The 19,409-nt window shown below is 38.3% G+C and overlaps 1 protein-coding gene across 6 annotated transcripts in view; it reads right to left on the reverse strand.

Annotated features, from left to right (window-relative positions):
* Positions 1-19,409, reverse strand: part of NXPH1 (neurexophilin 1) — a 406,633-nt gene that overhangs the window by 180,963 nt on the left and 206,261 nt on the right. The gene's annotated exons all lie outside the window — the stretch shown is intronic.

Genomic DNA, 19,409 nt, shown 5'->3' on the forward strand with positions numbered 1-19,409 from the left:
TACGAGTCTTTCCAAGAATATAAGAATTCAAGGATCCAAGTATTTATGCGCTTGTCTGTATAAAGCAAAGGTTTTCAACTGGGAATGATTTTGTTTCCCAGGGGACATTTGGCAATATCTAGAGACATTTTTTATTGGCACTGTGGTAAAGAGTGTATTGGCAACTGTTGATTAGAGGTCAGGGATCCTGCTAAAATTTCTACCATGTGGGACAGGCCCACAGAAAGGAATTATCTGACCCCAAATTATCCAGGCCAAAGAAGCTAAAGCAACAGCTGCTGTGAGTTCTTTAGAATGACATAAAGTTTTTAGTCACTTAACCTACTGAGAAATGTGTGTTTAAATCTTATTGCTTGTGTCACTACCTAGGGTTACTGGGCAGATTTGTTAGTGAGAGGCAACACATGCAGCAGCAAGAACATGAGGTTTCGGAGCTTGGAGATTTGGTTTCAGTAGATACAGCTCTCTCTCTCTCTAATTAACTGTGTGAACTTGGGCGATTCACTTAACCTCTAATGCCCTCAATTGCTTCATCGAAAAAATGAGAGAATCAATTTAATTCTAGAAATCCCTTCCAGCTCTAAAATTCTATTATTCAAATGAGAAGGCAAATCACAGCTTTAGAAAGAAAAATTTTTAATTAAGATACCTGGCTGTGCGATCATTAAAAACAAAAATACCTGAAGAGTACATACATTAACCGTATGTGTAACTGCACTGCTTCAATACATTTGTGAGCATTTATTGAGAATCCATTATATGCTTAGCACTCTACTTGTTGATATAAAGATATAAAAGAAGGATTAGACACTGTGCATCTCCATGAGTAAACTAGACTGAATTATTAAAACCCATTAAAGAGGTGGTGTTTTTGCCCAACGTGAATATGTAGATCCTGAAATCAGGGTATCCCAGGATCTTTGGTAAAATACAAATTCCTGATCCCTTAGTCTTAATGGGTTGGGATTTCTGAGGATTTGGTTCAAAACCTGCATTATTACAATCACTTCCAAGTGAGTATGTATACTATAGTTTAAAACTCACTGAATTAAAATTAATGAATAAGAGAATCAGAGAAAGTAACATTAATGGCAGGTCAGAATAGTTAAAGGAAAGTCCCTAGTAGGTAAGATGAAAGTATAAATAGATGGGGTTTAGAAAGAGCCAGGAAAGGTATTCATGTGGAGATTCAACATGAGCAAAGGACCAGATGTGGGAGTGGATGAGATGGACTTGGGAGTCAATGAAGAGTCTCAAGACATCAGTACTTGTGTTGGACAGAAATAATAAAGTGAGTTAGTTGTATACATGTATGGTAGAATCAATTTGAAAATGTCTATCCCCCCAAAGGACAACCATCCTGGAAAAAAAATTAGTTCAAAGATGTTTAAATCCTATTTAAGTGTTGTCTGACTAAAATGTGTTTCACTGATTTTTAGGCCATATATGCAATTCAAGAAGAAAATAAAATTACTCAATGCATTAAAACTTCTAGATCTCAAAGTCTCCTAATTCATTTTATTTCTCAAAAGCCCATGTTTATTTGCTGAATAAGTCTTATTTCCTTCTAGTACCCATATTATTTTGCCAGTGTAAACCCATACATAAAATGACATTCCTATACTGACCATTTTTATACACTTTAACATGATTTTTCCTCTTGAGAGGTGGGAACTGAGAGTTTTTTCCCCCCCCAAAATCCAAGGATATTTCACTCAAATAGTTGTATAATATAAATAATTACATTTGTTAATTTGTTAAATGGACTACTTCATTGATTTTTAATTTATTTCCACTATGGTCAGAGAATCTTTTTTGTGACTTGAATCCTTTTAATTTATTGAAACAGTTTTATGACTTAGAATATAATATCCAATATCTTCGAACTTGTTTTACACATTTTGTCCATCTTTGGTTGTTTTGAGTAAAAGTGTAAATTCAACCCCCATCACTTCATTTTCACTGGAAGCAGAAGTCCCAGTTCAAGTAGATTATTTAAATATGTTACTATTCCTAAAAATTACTTGACTCAATGCCATTAATATTACTGTTAAACCTTATATGGGAATATCAGCTCTTATTATAATTATGGAAATAACAGATTGAGTTTATAATGTAGTTCTCATTAAGGTCTTAATGTAATGTATTTAAATATCATTTTTCTCAGATTCTGATAAGAACCACTATCTGAGTTTCCCATGGTATTGGAGATGTATTTTGACCATCCAAGGTGGGAAGTTAATTTCTTAAATTACTTCCCATGTGAGTCTATGACTCTGTGACATCATTCACCTTCTTCCCCAAATAAGAATTACTAGTAATTTGTTTTTAAGATTATTGGACCTAGAGACTGTCATACTGAGTGAAGTAAGTCAGACAGAGAAAGACAAATATCATATGATATTGCTTATATTTAGAATCTAAAAAAATGGTACAAATGAACTTATTTACAAAACAGAAATAGAGTCACAGATGTAGAAAACAAACTTATGGTTATCAGGGGGCAAGGGGGGAGCAGATAAATTGGGAGATTGGGATTGACATATACACACTACTATATATAAAATAGATAACTAATAAGAACCTGTTGTATATCACAGGGAACTCTACTAAATACTCTGTAATGACCTATATAGGAAAAGAATCTAAAAAAGAATGGATATATGCATATGTATAACTGATTCACTTTGCTGTATACCTGAAACTAACACAACATTGTAAATCAACTATCTAGAATAAAATTTTTTTTTAATAAAAAATAAAATAAAATGAGGGAGTGGAAGCACATACTCTTTGCTCTGAGTTCACTTCCACAAAAAAAAAAAAAAAAAGAATTCATATATTCAATGCTGGGTTCTAAGAGTTACCAAAGAAGAGAAAGATTCAGTTCCTGCCCTCCATAAGCTAAAAGCATAGTAAAAGAATAATAAGTGTTATCATCACATTTACTTATAAAAAAAGTTTGCAACCTGCATTTATGTTTGAAGACATGTATTTGGTAATATTATTAACACAAGCTTATTGATAATTAATCAATACAAACTTTACTTCCAACACTAATAATACCTTAAGTTTATATCTAAATGTCAGAAAAATTCTATTGCCCAATACTGCATTTTATAGGCATCCTTATATGTCATCAGAGGGAGTCGTAGTTCCAAAACCACTCTGAGAGCCTAGACAAGCATTTAAAAAAAAAAAAAAAAAAAAGCTTTATACAAATTTTACGGATAACTCATATTTATCTCATTTAGGAAAGATACAGAAAGTAAAGATAGGTGTAGATCATCTGTTTTTTCTGCTTTTTTATCAATCACCGTTTTAAGTTAAACAGTATATAAGTGCACACAAGAAAACATAGTAGCCTCCTTCTCACCACTCCCCACTCCCCAGTCCTATTCTCCAGCAGTAACCACATTCAACATCTTTTGTTGTTTTTCCTGTAACTGCCTTAATGTTTCTAACTATAAATATTGCTTTTTTATTTATTAAGCTTAGACACTATTCTCTGACATCTTGTCATTTTAGATGAGAATTTAGCTTTTTCACCACTACCCTCAACTCCTTTTCCACTCACCCATCTTTTTGGTAGAATGAAGTTACTATTTGGGGTTACACAGGTAAGCAGTGTTTAAATAATTCTGACTGTGTAATGTTGTTCATCAAGCCAAATGATGTACAATGATGACATTTCCTTTACTATCCATATTTTCTTGAAGATATTTGTCTCATGTCCTTAGATTTACATGAACAATCACTAATATTTTCTAAACGTTTTTACAGACCTTTCAAACACCAATGATATTTTTCATGTTCAAACACATTGGATAACCTAACAATTTTATTTCTTTCCTAGAGACCTCCTTCCGGTGGCCCTCCACCCTCCTGTTTAAGCCATACTGGTTGCTGTACAGGCCTAAATCACTGTTGTCATCTTCTAACATCCCAACTGAACTGCTCTGACAATATTCCCAGGGCAACGTTTGAGCAGATATCTTTGTCTGCCAGATTTCAGTGCCAGACCTTCTTTCAAAAGTACATGTAATAACTTCTAGGTAGGTAATATGGAGAACTTCCTTCATTTAGCAAGTGTGGTGGAGGGGAGATAATACTTAAGTACTGTTTATTGATTTCATTCATGCCATGGACATTGCCAAGTACGTGACATACATTACATCATTTATTCTCACTACATCTCTTTGAGGTTGGTACCCATTATTATTATCCCCATTTTACAAATGAGGAGACTGAGATTCAGAAACATTTGATACTTATCCAGTGTCACACATGTAAAAAGTACCAGAAACTGGTTTCAAACCCAGTTTTTATCTCACCCCTAAGGTATGTTCATAACCATTTTAGTGCACTGTCTCCACAGTGTATGAATGTATTCAACTCTGATTGCTGGAGAAGACAGGAAAGGACTAGAAGAGAAATTGAAGGCTTGTGCCTCTTAAGGAAACAATTTATTCCCAGGTCTGCCATTAGCTGATCAGACATCCTCAGGCAAATCACATGACATCTAACAACAATAATCATTGTAAGAGCCAACATTGATTGAACATTTATTCCTAGCACTTTTGGATGTTTTATCTCATTTTAGTCCCATAAGAATTTTTTTGATGTAGGTGTTCTTATTGTCATTGTTATTATTGTTACTATTATTATCATTTTTAGTCTCATTTTATGAGTGGGGAAGCATACCTCAGGGTTCTACTTCTCTCACCTTTCACATGAGTGAGTTGAATTGATTACCTCTAAATCATCTCTTTCTAAAAATACCTTCCCTTGAAACAGTTACAAAGTAAAACCTAAAAGTACATATTGGATTTGCACACTTCAGAGAGAAAAATACCAATTACAGAATTTTAAAACTGAAAGAAACTTTAGGGATCACCTCTAATTGCCTCATTTTTCAAACAAAGAAACTGAGGCTCAAAAAAATATTAATTGGAGCTTCCAGAGTCACACAGCTAGTGGAGACTAGTACCCAAATGTGAATAATTCCCAGTTTAGTGCTTTTTCCTACATCGAGGAAGGCAGAGAGATGGCACACAGAGAGAAAAAAGGAAAGAAGAAAGGAAGGGAAGGGAAGGGAAGGAAAGGGAAAGAGACAAGACAGGGAGATAAAGAGTAAGCAATGTGGAAGTCCCTACCACCATCTATTCATCATTCAACTAATGGAGAGGCCCAGAAATACAAAGAGTACAAAAGTGAGTACAAAACATTCTATACTTAGGAGTTTACAATTAAAAATGAAGAACAGTAGGTTAAGACATTATTTTAAAACATAATAATAAATGTAATAATTTGCAAATTCAGTCCAAAAACGAGAGTTGAATATATAATATGGCATCTAGAATCTGAAGAATCCATAATGGAACTCTCAGTTTCACTCACCCACCATGTAAGTGTCACCATCTCAGTAAATGGCACCACTATTCAGTTAGCTACTCATGGCAAAAATCAGCAAGCACTTTTAGCTCCTTCACACCCTGTATCCAATCCATAAAATAAATCCTCTTGATCCTATTTCCAAGATGTATCTCAAACATATTCACTTCTCTCCTTCTCTGTTTCCACAACTCTAGTCTAAACCACCCTATTCTCTTGCCTGGGCTATTAATACAGCTTTTTAAACAGTCTCTCTTCTTCCACTCTGGTCCCATACAATATATTTTCTACCTAGCAAGCAGGATGTCTTCAAAATCAGGTGAACCAGATGAAGTCACTCCCTTTCTTAAGCCTACCAATGGTCATAATAGCCTCCTTTCTGTAGTTTATAACCGAGCTCATTAAGTGCTTTTCTACGTAAACCCAAGAAGGTACAACCAGCATCCCTAAACAACCACAACCTACTAGCAAAAAAGAGCCATTTGTGACTTCAGTAACAGAACATGATAGATGATATGGTTCTTGAGAAGAGCAGACACCAGTATCAGAAAGGTGCATTGTCAGTTAAATCTTCACAGTGCAAAAACATTCTAAAATCATTTTCTTATCACCCTAGAATCCACTTACTGTCACCCATCTTTGCTGCTCTCAATGTATTATTAGAATTGAACTTCAAACACTCTGTATTATTATATATATGTTTATATACTCTGTATTATTATATATGTGTTCAATCCCCCAAATAGAAGATAAACTCTTATTTTCCTATTTTAAATCTCTCCACATTCATAGGGATAGAAAGAAGAAAAGCAAAGGTGAACAGAGGTGCATACAGTCTGGTAATTCAGTCAAGTGGGATCGGCTGCTATTAAACACAGTTACAAGTGTGATTATGAAAGCGGAAGAATGAAGTATTTAGGGAGAATTGAAAAGACAATGCTTGTCTGAGAAAGGGATCATCTAAGTTGAGACCTGAAGAATAAACAGAAGTTACCAGAATCACTTGGATAAAGGGGGGGAGCTGGGTGGAAAGTGGGAAGGAGAAGCTTCCAGTAGAGGAAGCAGCACAGTGGACAAAAGATGTACAGGACATGATTCTGCCATCTCATATACCTTAATCTGTTCACATCTACCACCTTTGAAAAACTCAGCCTTTTTGCATAACCATAAATTGATTGGAATGTATCCTTAAAATTTTACCTTGTCAAAAAAGGCCCTGCCTGAACCCCACTATATGAAAGAGCACCCCAGCCACTCTTTCTTCCTACCTTTGTTCCAACCCAATACTGACTACCACTTGAAGTGGAAAATATTTATTTGGGGTTTCTTTCTTCACCCACTAGACTCTAAGCCCCATGGGAGCAGGATATTGGTTTGTTCTTATTTTTGTTTTTTCTGTGCTGTACCCCATTCAATCCTGGTCACCAAGACAGGTCAGCACATATCCTCATCAGGCCTGTATGATAGGAATCCCACTTATCTCATTTCAATCTCTTTTTCTGTTAAAAAAAAAAAAAAAAAAAAGAGAGAGAGAGATAAAAAGGGAAAAAAGGCCCATCATCATGGGCCTAAATTGTAAAATCCTTTTGATAAATTTTTCCAAAATCCCAAGTGAAGCATGAGATTCTATTATGTATATCTAAATTTGTCCTTACTGTTTCCACTGGTTGCTTTTTTGGTACAAATCTAAAGGTGACAAACATCTAAACTATATTTAAAACCAAATCACAACTACTATAAAATGCATAATTTGAGCCAGATAATCTTTGCTGTGCAACTCTCTGTCTGTCTATATCTTAACTTCAGCTGGGCATAAATGATGTCAAAGCATCTGGATAAAAAGAAAAATAGTAGTCAATGACCCAAACTTCTTGGAACACTGCACTTCACATTTATTGATTTGGGCATTTCTAGATGTTAAAGGTGATACACACAAAGCAAACTGGGCGCTGTGTCGGGTTTTTTTTTTTTCTTTTCTTTTTGTTTGTTTGCTTGTTTGCTTTTACTTTTCTCACAGATATTTTTGTGCCATGAGAACAAATTATCAAGACAGACAAAAAATAGAGCATAAGTAAGCCCCAACTTAGTAAGTATAATGACCCACAATGTAATTTTTACCCTACCAGTAACTTTGAGCAAATGATTTAACCATGCCTTAGTTTCTTCATCAGTCTGGGGTGAAAATGCCCACCTGATACAGAGCTGTGACAGGAATAGAGTGATAAAATAGATCTGAAAACACATCAAATGTTTGAGAGTATTATAATTTATAAATGTAAGGTACCATTATTGTATGATGTCTCTTCTTTGGCTTACACATTATAAGAGGCTTTTCCTCTCCACATTCTCAAGAACTTACAATAGCATCTTTCCTCATTTTAGAAACTCTGCTTTTATATAAAAGATTATGAAATACCTTAGTTGCAGATCCTTCTTTCCCATTAGCTACCAAGCAAGTCTCATTATAAGTAACTTAACGCATCAATGCGGCTGGGAGATTATTATTGGTGTGGAGAATTGTTCCATATAGTCTACAATTTCTTTATACCCAAAGGTTTCCAACCTAGTAGTAAATGGATTGTACTGTACTATCAAAAAGAAAAAAAATTAGCAATCACTTTATTAGAAAATGGAATGTTTCCAATGGCTCATTTATGGCCCTGAAAGGTACTAGAGACTTTTTCATTACATTTCCTTTGGCAATGTGGTATTTTCATAATTTTTCTCTTTGAGGCACCAGTGTCTGTTCAGAATCCAGTATGACCTCTAACTATTTCAAGTGGTAACTAAATAAATACTTGAACAGTAGAGAAATTCCATCTATAAAGTGATAGCTTGATCTATAAAATAACACCCATATTGATTTTTGTGTGTTTCCAATGACTTGACTGATGTTGTTTTTCATTAAATTAATAAGTTTTGGCATTGCGGAAACACAACATGTTGTTAACATTTGTTCAAAATTGGAAAAGAATTTTCTTGCTTATTTGTTTATTCTGGGGCTTAGTCCTCTGGTTACCCTAGATTAATTTTCAAGGTCAGTGAACTGAGGCATACTTCTAACAGCGCTCACAGAGTTTTAAAATATTCCCTCTCCACCAGTCTCTCCTTCCTCCCCTTGGCACCAAAATATTGATCAGCTTTTCTCTCAGTGTCCTACAGAGGTGACCAGGATGCATGCCTAGGAGTGAGCAGCAGCCCGAAGAAATATAAGACTAATGCTGTGAGGTTCTATTTGCAATTAATTTGCTTTCTTTTGAAGGAAGAAATTTTTTTTCTGATTACAAAGTAATATATGTTCACTGTGGTACAAAATTCAGAAAAGGTATAAATTCTAAAAAAGTAATTACCTACAATTCCACTAACCCTAGCTAGCCATAGACAAAATGAAATTTTCAATTTCGTTTTCAAATGTTTCCTTACTGATTCCTTTGACGTACATACTGCCCTGAGCCAAAAAAACTATGTTGATTCCTGAGATTTGTCAACTAATGTTGATTTGATACGTATATTTGGGGGGAGGGGTGGAGAATAGCAGATTATTTGCACTTCTTAATGCTATGGGTTACGTTCTTATTTTAGAATGTGTATGTTAAGAGTTCCCCTTCACCAATAAATGTATTGGTACCAGAACACATAGGAGAACAACAGATGAACCAGCAAGATGACTTCACTGTGGAGCTGATAAGGACCAAATGTAAAGCTAGAAGAAGAAAGATAGATGGATTCCAGAGGAAAATAAGTAATAATAGCAGACAAAGTATGTGGGGTTTGATGTCACACAAACCTGGATTCCTGTCTTTGCTCATGGCTATGTGACCTCAAACAGGTTACTTAATTTCTCTGCACCTCAGTTTCCTCAACTGTACAAAACAGGAATAATAGCAGTACCTACCTGAGATTTAAAAGCGTGAATACACGTAGAGCACTTACAACAGTGCCCCTCAGAGAGGAAGCACTCAGTACATCTTAGCTGCTGACAGTAGCAATAGTACAATATTTATCAGACTCTGAGCTAAGCGTCTTGCATACATTGCCTCATTTACTCCTACACTACCCTATAAAGTAGGAGGAAACGATAATGTACCCAGAACACTTTATCATCCAGCAGCTTGAATTACAAATGAGAAAACTCAGGTTTAGAAAAGGATTCAGTTTCTTGCCCAACACCAGAGAATTTTAAGTGATAGAGCCTGGATTTTCACCCAGCGCTTATGGCTGCAAATGACACTACTTTTCTAAGTATGGCATCAGGACCACCATCAGTATAATCAGAATATCTGTAATGGGGCCCAAGAATCTATAGGTTTAACAAGTTCCCCAGGTGTGTTTTAGGCCCCAGATCATGGCTCAAAATTTCTGAAATTTCATTCGGAGCCCTGCACAAAGCAGGCCCTCAGAAAATATCAAACGATAATCTTGCAGCAGATGAGATATTGCTCCAAAAAGAGACCAACCAGATACAATGTAGAAGCAGGGCTGCAGCGAACATCTGCCTTTTTTCCCCGCCTAAAGGTGTCTGTTTGCATGTGATTGATTTTTATCTTACGCTTGATGAATTGATACATATATTTAATTATGTCATGTGTTGTCCCATCAATACCGCTTTGCAGCTATTTTACATTCAGCCTGCATGCCAGATTGAATTAAATGGTTTTTTTAAAGCCTATAAAGAGGGAAAATATCTTTCCCTGGTTGGTATTTTTTACATACTGGTTACTAAGAGTCTGCAAGCTAAAGCAGGTAGTAAAGTTCATTTGCTAGTGAGGAAGCCAATTTGACTTTTATGGCTATTAATTTTTTATGGAGCACAGAGCAGAATTATTGGTGTTGCTCCTGACTCAGACACCTCTGTAGCTATGGGGACTGAGGGCACCTCCATTTGGGAAGCAGTTCTCCTGACCATCCCTAAGGGGACAAACGATCACAGACAAACAGCTTCCAGGTCCTGGTCATAAGATCCATCTATATGCAGTGATACCTCCTATGAGTCACCAAGAAAAGTTATTGCTATTGCTTTAATACTAGATGTGATATATTATAGGCTTTAAGTAATGTCGGATGGGGTAAAAAGGACTTGATCATTCAAGAAAAGTCATTATCACAGCTGAAGCATCCCCAAAAGATATTAATTCAACATCTTTCTTGTGTGCCTTCTGTGTCATGTATTGTTCTATAAATGCCATTTATAGTAGTGAGAAAAGTCAGAAATAGGCAAAAGGATCCACTTTCATGGGTCTCATATTCCAAAAGGGGGAAGGGGAGAGTCCGATAATAAATACAAATGGATTTGTCAGGTGATAGTACTTGCTGAGAGGGAAAGTTAGGCCAGATAAAGGGTAGAGAGTAATTAGAGGGAGTTCTATTTTAGATAGGGTGGTGAGGGAAGGTGTCTCTGATATAAGGTAACACACTAGCAATTACACTTCACTTAGGTAGGAAGAGATATTTAAGGTTTGAGAATTTTTCTACAATGTTGCTGTATGTGTGAAAATGTTGCTTCATTCAAAAAATAGAATATACTTACTCTAATGTGGTACTTCACACGTTGACTTATTTTGAACTTCACAACACCCTTTTGTTGTTGTCGTTCATTCATTCAACAACTATTTTTTTATTATTTCAAATTTCCAGGTACTGTACCCGGATTGAAAAAATAATAGCCCATAGTTACGGAGCATTTACTAAATGCAAAGCCCTGTGCGGAGCACTTCACATAGCTTTACTGACTGGCAAGTCAGATATTATTATCTCCACATCACCAATAAGGGGTGAGACCCTGAAGGGTTACTGAATGCCCAGGTTCACATCCCCGTTTAGTGCCAGGGCTCAGGCTAAAACCAGGCTTTCTGATCCCCATTCTAGTTTTCCTAAAACTAAAACATACAAAACTTTAGGTTAAATTTTTTGCCTGCTTTGAAGGCAAATGAGATACTGTATATCCCAGAATAAATATGCCTCATTGCTAAACGAACCTCAAAAAGCCCTGCCTTCAGACAAATAAATTAGTATTAACTTCATTTATAGATGAAGCTTTCACCAAAAGAATTCAGTCAGCGCAAGAAACAGGCTAGTAACTTTATAGTACAAACCAGATGTCTGAATGGATGGTCTCTCTAATCAGAGCTTGTCAGCAGGGCTGGGAAAGTGGCTAAGTCTGTATAGCAGCCTTCCCTCTCACCTCACCCACGAGACCATCTCCCTTGTTGACTCGCCTCATCCCTCATACCAACTCTGGACCCAGCCAGGCCAGTCTCCACTGTTGCCTGCAGAATCCCTACAACAGCCCTCTCTCCTGCCCACCCCCCTCAGAGAAATCCTCCTGGAGCATATGCTGCTCACCAGAATGGTTGTCCAAACTGTTATACACTAAGATCAAAGATTTTAGGAATCCGCTCTGTCTCAGCAGCCTACTTCATAGAATCTTAAAGGAGAAAAGAACCATAGACATCATCCTAGACCAACCTGCATCATTTACAAATGAGACCCTGAAAGAAGGCAGGACTTATGGCTAGTTAGTCCTAGGACCCACCAAAATGCAGATTTCCTGCTTTGGGTCAATTATTCTTTGTATTCTACCACTTTGCTTTTTAGGTCTTAATATTGTAAAAGAACAAAATCTCTAATATTAGTATTTGGGGCATTTGCTACAAATCGATAGAAGAGATTTGAAGGGGAGTTTGACTTTTTGACATTTCTCAGTTCACATTCCTTGGCCAGCCAGCTACTCTGCCCATACATGGGGTAAGTAAATTTCCAACATACTCTTCATGATGATTGGTTTTCTCTATATCTTATTGAATGATGGGCCCATAGGAAATTTCCTCGACTTCTTCCATTATTTGTAGGGTGACTCTGATAAAGCATGAGCTAAAAGAAATCAAGATTGTTTTCCTCTACATAATCATATCCTCATAAATAACCAGTGATTATTTCAAAGCGCTCAAATATCAACAACTTACTTTTCACATTATCTTCATTTTAAAGGGGATAAAACAAAAGTGACACAGAGAAGGGGTGATCACACAGCTAACCAGCAGAAGAGAGAGATCAGAAACTAAATTCAAAATATTCTCAGCTTGATATGAATTACTCTGAACCATTTTTTCTGATATAGAAAAAGGAGGAAGTAAAAATAAAAATTGCAAACATTTATGGACCACTGACAATATGCCAGGGTATTCCCTAGCTCATTTATGCTCACAACATCCTATAGGGTAGGTAATTATTATTATCTTCATTATACACCTGAGAAAATTCAGGATAAGCAGAATTAACTAAAATTTGACCAAGGGAGTAAATATAATAAATGGCAAGGCCAAGACTTGAACAACACAGGCTGCCTGATCCTTCAGTCTGCACTTAACTAGTACTACTAGTGAAGCCCATTCTTGCCAGCATGAAAAATGGGTCACGGCAAGTGTAGACCCCCATCATAACTCCTAACTAGCCTCCTTATCTCCAGTATTCTTTCTAAAATACAATCATACAAATGATTGTAAAAATACTAAAAATGTCCATCATGTCTCCCTTTACCTTCCCATATATACCATGCGCACACCTTTCTTGTGCTACACCTCCTGCCTTGAATCTCCTCCTCCCTCCCTCTGGCAGGCAGAATTTTGCTGCCGCCCCCCCACCCAATGCCACACCCATTAATACGTTTCCTTATGTTGCCAAAGGGACATTGCATATATAATTAATGCTACTAATTAGTGACCTTAAAATAGGGAGATATGGATTATTTGAGTGAGTCTAGTGTGATTACATGAGCCCTTAAAAGCAGAACTTTCTCTTGGTTAAGGGCAGAGGAGGAAATCAGAGAGATTTGAAACATGAGAAGTTTCAACACACCATTCAACACTTGATGATGAAGGAGCCACCTGTCAAGGAAATAGGGACCTGCCCTACCGCTGCAAGGAGCTGAACTCTGCCAACAACCAGTGAACGTGGAAGAGGGCCTTGAATTTCAGATAAGAACTGCAGCCCCAGCTGATACCTTGATTTTAGCATGGTGAGACCCTAACCAAAGAATCCAGCCATACCCTGCTGAACTTCTGACCTACAGAAACTGCAAGATAATAAATGGGTGTTGTTTAAACTGCTAAATATGTGGTGATTTGTTACAGCAACAACTGGAAACTAATACACTACCTTTTGTCTTATTAGTTTCAACTCCTTTTTCAAGGTCCACCTGGGATAGGAAAAACAGATATCTCAACTTTAAAATAAAACTTCAAATATTAAACAAGTATACGCAATTTCCCTGATATCTCTCCTTTCAGCCACTAAGCCGTTCCCTCTACTCTTCAACAAAATAAAAACTTTATGCTTCTCACTGGTAAACTGGAGCTGTTCCTTGAAAGAAAAATGAGGGGGAAGAGACCACTGCAAAAAGGAACATATTTTTCATATGCAAATGAGGCATCATTCCAGACAAAGAGTCTTAAAACAAAGACAATTCAATATGGTCCATGCCTTGCACTTCATCTGTGTGGATTTCATGTTAAAACGAATCATGTGTCTGTGCTTGTTGTTTACTTGTGGGACGCAATCTGCTGGAAAAACAAATGCTTTTCTGCAATCCAAAGTCATGCCTAAATTCCACCACATCCTCCGGAAATATGTCCAGCCTGTAGCCCCAGGCTGCGTGGGCGCTCCCACCCACTCCAGCTCCCCACAGAGCTGTCACCCCAGCAGGCAGCCCAGGCACTGTGGAGAAGGGCACAATCTGTGCTGCTGCTGGTGGGCACTGCCACAGGCCTCCAAACTCACCCTTCAGGGGAGGAAGGGTCCTTTGCAAGAGAAGCTTTTGTTTCCTTCCCTCCTCCAGCCTCTGTTTTCTATAAATGAAATGGCTTCTTCACACCGTAGCTCCTCTCTCACTCAAAGCATCAGTTACTGTGCTTTTGGAGTTGGGTCAAAGAACCACCCTTGTGAGTTCTGTCAGCTACAAAGTGAAGACTAAAGCAAACAAATAAAAAAATGGCCTACCAAGGGAAGCTTTTTCCCCAGGAATATTTTCACCAATCAGTTAGATAGCATGTCATGGGCCATTAATAGTGGATCAAAATCCATCCAGTAAATTCCCATATCCCATGCTCCTTCTTCTCCTGAACTCTCCCACTAAAAAAGCACACCAAGTTATGTGTGTCTCTTTGCCATGTTAAATCATTATGGTGGGGCTTCTTAAAGAGGGACAAATGTGTGTCAAACAATTGCAGACTGGATCCTGGATGAATAAGCTATTTGGAGGACATGTCAAAGATTTAGCTAATCCAACAAGTCCATTTCTCTCCTTGCCAGAGTTTGGATCCATGAAAATATATCCATTTGGGAGTTCATAAAGAAGTCTCATTCAAAAGTGTGGACCACTTGCACTAATTCCTGCCAAACTTAGAAATAATTAAGTCCTTGTCTCAACTAATGACCTAAGTCCTCCCCTTCTGATTCTGTGGGTCTGGATTGTCTTCTCTATTGGGTTGTCAAAGCCATACTTGCTGTCATTTTTTAATGAGGGGACTGTTACTTCATCAAAAAGGACAAGATTGAAGCAGGAATACCAGTTGCATGCCCTGAAGATAAGATCCTGAAGGCAACTCATAGACCATCTGAGCTTCCCTGAGGGTCAGATGGTCTCTGAGTCTATTGCCTGCTCCTCCCTGTCTGTTGCCCAGTCAACATGCATGGATCAGGCTTTTGATTCCACGTGCTCTGCACAGGAGGTGAGGTGACAGGCCAACATAGGGGGCCTGGCAACAATGACCCCAACTGGAAATCTCTGCATAATAAGGAGCTGCCACTCAAAATGGCTTCACCTTTTACTACCCAGTGGCCATTATTTCTCCAGCTACGCATGAAAGAGGAGAGGGTTGTTAGGTTTGGCTTGGTTGAATTTCAGGTAGCAGAAAAATTCTGTGCACTTTCTTTTTGAAATTCTATTGGGAAATGACTATAGGGGAATTCATGATTGTGGTCCTGGCTGGTATTAGAAGAACAGGAATTAAAAGTTGTGATAGCCTATATCATCCAAGCAGAATAATACATTTACCTCTGCTGAGACACCTCTGCATTGTCTCTCTAAATAAAAGAGAGTGCCCAGTGTCTCAGAGGGCGCCTTATTTGGGCAAAGAAAGGGAATAAAGCAGCAAGCCTCCCTGTAATTTCCAAAGGGCAGTTGTCAAGTCTGCACAAGTAAGGAGGAGAAGGACGGGGCAGGTGAGCCTCTGAAGCAGACCTTGCAGACCGACCCACTACAGGCGAGTCCTGCCTGGGGTGCTCTTTTTAAGAGCTTAGTATCCTGGGGAAAAGAGCCAGGCCTCAAGAGGATACTGACTGAGAACTGTCTGGGTCACTCTGTGCCATAAGGACTCACGAGCATGGACATAGCTTTCCTGAATCCTCGACATACCAAAAAACACTGGTGTTTCTTACAACCTGAAAATTTGGACAGGGGCATACAGGTCTGCAAAAACATATGACTAGTAGAGAAGGACAACAAATTGGGTCCAGGCACATGTAAAGAAGGGGTAAGAGGTGAGGGGCAAAGGGAAGCTGATGAGGCTTCAAAACTGGGTCCAGAAGGGGCAATCTAAGTTTAACTCTGCCATTCCTTTATTTATTCATTCATGGAACAAATATTTGTTGTATGCCTACTCTGTATCAGGTCTCTTAAAGATCCACGGTGCAAATTAGAATACAAAAGCTCTGATAAATACTGAAATAAGAAAAAATATTATTTAACTCAAGGTTCCTCAAATGTATTTAATCCTTAGAATCCTACTTTTTTCTGCCTAAGAACATTTAGACCATCTCAGAGAATTAGTATTCCCTGGAACAAGGTTTTGGAAATACTACTATAGAGCAAATCATACTTAATTCTCATGAAAGAGCAAGTGTATGGTTAAATGTATCAAATCCTTCAGTCATTTTCATACAACCCTGACTTTTTTAAAAAGTACTCTCAGAATTTTCTTATACAGGAGTTGGGAGGACCCAGATAAGATACAGATACCACAGAGGTCAAAGAAGCAACATCTTCCACTATTAGGAAATTCTGAGTATGCCTACAATAAGGTACCATGTGTGAGAGGCACCAATAGGTTCCCTGCCTTAACTCTAGAACATGTAGGCTCAAGATGGACACTGAATAGGGGCCAGCAGTCACAGGAAGTCCTGGGATAGCACTTTGCCAGCACTGCAGGTTACGTTCATTCATGCAACGATCTTGTTGAATGCCTGTAATCTTCAAACATGAAACACATCAACTCTTACAATTCTTGAAACTACCATCCCTGCATTATTCCCATTTTACAGATGAGGAAGCTCAAGTAAGAAGAGGTAACTTGATTTGCCTAAAGTCACATAGTGAATATGTGACAGAGCTGAGATTGAAATCTAGGTCCATCTGCCTCCAAAGCCAGTGCCCTATATCACACTGTAACACTCTCTAAGGGGAAGTCCCACGGGGGCCCAGAAGATTCTTCAGAGCCTCTAGGCCTTTGAGCTCAGAGCCTGGTATAATCACACTCACCATCAGAAAGATGGGGTGCACATAGGGCCTGGACCTGAAGGTGGGAAGCAGCAGTGGATCCAGTTCTGGCCATTTATGGAAGATACAGGCTGAGAAAACCAAGCTGGAGCTGCAATTCAGCTTTTAAATAGGAAAACTAGTTTTCTATAACCTAGGAGGAAATTAATCTAAATGACAACTGAATAAAATTAACAATCACAAAATGCAGACTTGAATTTTAAGTCCCTCACCAGCATCGTCTGTGCTTTAAAAGAATGGTGCTGGAGTTGATTCAAATTCATGAGCATATCTCTCAAATAACTGTCTACTCTATAAAATCAATAATGCATACTCAATAAAATAATAGTAACTGCATAAAACAAACTAGATCCATTTTCTATGGGACTTTAGCAATGTTGTGGCATAATCAGTCATCACATTCAATTGTAGGAACGAACTGATTTACAGGCCCAACCATGGTGCAATCAAAGTACACTGGTGCTATGAAAACTACATACCTCTGGAAAACTAGCCCAGCAGAGGGTGGGACCAAGGGACAGAGCTAGACTCAACCTGACGTCACTGATTTCACACGAATGGCCTCTCTCCCACAGGTCCTTATTACCTTTGTTCAGTTATGACTTGTCTTCTGACATTCTCTCCCTGAAATTCTGAAACACCGCCTCTTCATTAAGAACAATAATCACCTATACGTATCTAGGTTTCTAGTTTTTAATATGTAATGATAAGGACTTTTGCTTCCTTTCACTTCCCCTCTCCAAGGCAGCAGGGCCAGTGTCCCACACTGAGGCTCTCCCATGCAGCCACGAAGTCATGGCTCACAGCACTGGACTAGTGCCTTCTTGGAACATCTTTCCTCCTGTCCCCTTGCTCCTCCCACTCAAATCTTCCATATCCTCAAATTCCGTCCACGATTATTGATCCCATCCCTCTTCGTGCTAAGGAAACTCAATGATCTTACTTCTCACTTGGTGAATATTCTTATACCACCTGGTGACAATTACTTTGTCATTGTCTTATCTTGCCATTTAATTCTTATTATTTTGCTTAACATTCCATTAGGCAGAGGAGGCCAGACTATGCTGTGGTGTATAAAAAAGAAACCCTATATCTTAACTTTGAAACCTTTCGAAAGTTTATTTTTCACTCACATAAAGTCCAGGGAGGGATATTAGAGTCTCTTCACCATTCCAGGACTCAGAGATCCAAGCTCTCTTCATCTTGTGGCACTGCCATCTCAACACCTGACCCTCAAGGATACCATGGTGAGGGAAGAGAGAGTGTGGAGGTAGCTTTCTCAGTTCTTCAACACCCGAGCCCCGAAGTGACACACACCACACCCTCTAACAGGTAACTGGCTAGTCACACAGCCCATCTACCAACAGGAGGCTGAAAAGTATAGTGTTTCCATATGTTCCAAAAGAATAGAAGACCTGGATATGGGTGAGCCTTAGTATTCTCCAGCACAGTGAGTTTGTATCATGTCTCCCAAATAGACTGGGACATCAGTCATGCTAACTGAAGTTAAACTGAGCTTTGGTTGTTTGGTAGTGAGCTGGCTTTTCTGAGCTCCCTAGGCACTCATCGTACACATGGCTGGAATTCTGCCAAAGTTCTTAGAACTGTGCCCCATATATAATAGAATTGCTTCAGAAAGTATTTATTGATGGATTTAATCTGAACACTGACAGGGAAAACATCATATCTGATCAAGTTATGTCTCTTCCACAGCTCTTGGTCCCATTTCCTCGCTGCTGAAAAAGTGCAGCGTACAAGACAAATGAATGTGGCAGGGATGTCAGAATCTCTTGTGGCTCTCTCAATCGACTACATGTGAATGCTACAAGTTTGAAACTTCCCCCTTCACTGCTTTGTACTCTAGGACAGAAGGAAATCAACAATAACGGACAAGACCCTACTGAGGAGAAAACGAACTGACAAAACTTGGCAAGAAATATGTTTATGATACAATACAGCACAACAGCACATTTCCCCTGAGCTGCCTTCCATAGAAAGACTCAGAGCTGAGACACTGTTATCCCCATTAACAGATGGGGAAAGTGATACCTGAAAAGGTTAAGTTTCTCCGTCATAGTCAAACAGCCACCCAAGAAAAGGCAGGGAGAGTACCTGCAAGGTTGCAGGCTTGGAGCTGTTCCTATTAAATTAGATGATGTTCATTCGTCACTGACAGCTTTGGGGGAAAATGGATCAATAAGCACTTCCCTTTGGGTCACTTTCCTACTGTGTCAGATTTATATCTGCAAATGTTTAAAGAGTTCCCATTTACCTGGGGTTTTATGACTCTGTTATAATTGCCAGAGCTGAGAGAAAGCTGCCTTCCGTCTGGCTTCTCCTCCTGCAGTGAGCAGTCCAAAAGGCATGTCATCTCAATCATAGAACAAAACTGCTTTGAAGGAAAACAATTGCTGCTTTTTTTTTTTTTTTTTTCCTTAAAAAGAAATTGTTGAATTGTCTGGAA

This window comes from Balaenoptera borealis (genome assembly GCF_965194805.1).
Source record: "Balaenoptera borealis genome assembly, chromosome: 7".
NCBI lineage: Eukaryota > Metazoa > Chordata > Mammalia > Artiodactyla > Balaenopteridae > Balaenoptera > Balaenoptera borealis.